The sequence below is a fragment of the Aphanomyces astaci genome (assembly GCF_000520075.1).
Source record: "Aphanomyces astaci strain APO3 unplaced genomic scaffold supercont1.37, whole genome shotgun sequence".
NCBI lineage: Eukaryota > Oomycota > Saprolegniomycetes > Saprolegniales > Verrucalvaceae > Aphanomyces > Aphanomyces astaci.
In genome coordinates, this window is record NW_009798300.1 from 150,267 (window position 1) to 152,206 (window position 1,940).

The window sequence follows — 1,940 nt, forward strand, 5'->3', positions numbered from 1 at the left end:
GGTGGAATGAGGGATGACCAATGAAATTGGTCATCCCAAGTGGTAAATTGAGACCTGGTAGAATTGACCGAGTCCTGAATACCACATCACATGATCTTGCTCTCATACACAGCCTACATAATTATCTAAATGTTCCTTGCATCATCAACAGCCATCACAGGAGTAGAATGTATCGCAACAAGGCGGGATGAGGCATGGAGCAGTGTATGCGGCTACTCAACCCGTCGATCCGGGGCTGTCCCGCCCTCCACCAAGTCGATGCGATGATCAACCAAGCGTTTGGTCTGACCTTGGAATCGGAACGTGTGCGCGCCAAGCTGCTGCGGTACCTCCGTCACATATTGGACCAGGGCCAGTGCTCGTATTCGATCACGCCGTCGGAGTCTTACCCACCTGCCTTGTGAATTCCAAAAACAGACAGACACATGAAAAATAAAAATCAAGAATACAAACTTGAAGATATATTTAATTGAAAAAGAAATACAATTTATACTGTTTTAAAATCATACAATTTCAAAATTATTTATGGAATTCGCAAGGTGGTTCACCTTGCGCAGCATACAAAATTGCCTATTTCACCTTGTTTTTCTGTTTACAGTTAATGAGCTTCAGATTTTCGCGCCATGGTGCTCGCGCCTTCGCTACTGTTCTGATAATTGATTCTCTTTGAATTTATTCTGTGTGCGATAATGGGTTACAAAAGTATTTCAGTATTAGAGTAAGTTGAACTTGATTTTGATTGGCTCGTGCACCCTGTCCATAAATTGGCGCATGTCCATAAATTGACTCGTTACGTTAATCAATTTGACTTGCTATGGGGAATAATTCGAGTAAGTTATTCATGGATGCGGTTGCAGCAGAATAAATTATTCATTGGGCGGCATCTTGGAATGAATATAAACCGCTGATTTGGAAAAGAATAGATCATGCTCTCGCAAAATGTACGAATAATATTTTGACCACCTCTGGTTTCGGCTGATCGGCTGTCGTTTCACAGTTTTTCGGATAGAAACGAGCTCATTCGGGTGAGCCCAAAATATATCGATTTAAACAGTTCAGGATTCCACAATCAATTTTTGAAGTTGAGTACTTCACACAGGGCGACAATTGTGTGCCGCCTTTTATACTTGAGTTATGTATTGGAAACGAATGTTTCAACCTATTTCAACAATATACGATTTCCATATTATAAAGATTTATACACTTCGAACATAGAAGTACTTTTAAACACAAATGTTAGGGTTCAGGCCATGAATTCATACAGGTATCAAATGATACCTGTATGTCATGGAAAATAGTCGGACACGATATACAGGAATCAAGTGATCGTCGGACCGTTTGTCCGACTTTCTTCTTCGTTGTAATACTTATTATATACAAAACCGATGTCAAAATCAGACGTGAGATATTGACAGAAGAAAGTCGGACCGAATGTCCTGTATCGATTGATTGGTTAGAGCTTCACCAACGGTAAATTCTAACCTATTTCTACAGTAACATGTACTAGTAAAGCACAGGTTAAAGTCAAACTTCGTTTTTACGGTTGCTATTTTTACATTTTCCGGACTTTTTGGAAATTACGTCCCGCAGAATTTCTATTTTCGTGTGAAATAGCAACAAACCCTCCGGATAGTGCAATACTCCAGAGTAGTGTCTATTCTATATCCGTAACTTCGAATTGAAATAGAAATAAAAACACCGTTTTAGATGCTATTTTACCATGGCATGTGAACGATATAATGAAGTTTTGTCCGCCACCCACCAGCTAGCAACGACAGTACAGGCAGGACCTTAGAGACAATCGCCTCGCGGGGAGCTCCAAAAAGGGATATCGCAGCGGCAACTGGCTCCAATCATCCGACCGACCGCTCAGCCATGGTCAAACCAGACGGCTCCATCAACCTCGCCGTCTTTGGCTGCGGTGACTTTACCGAGTTCGT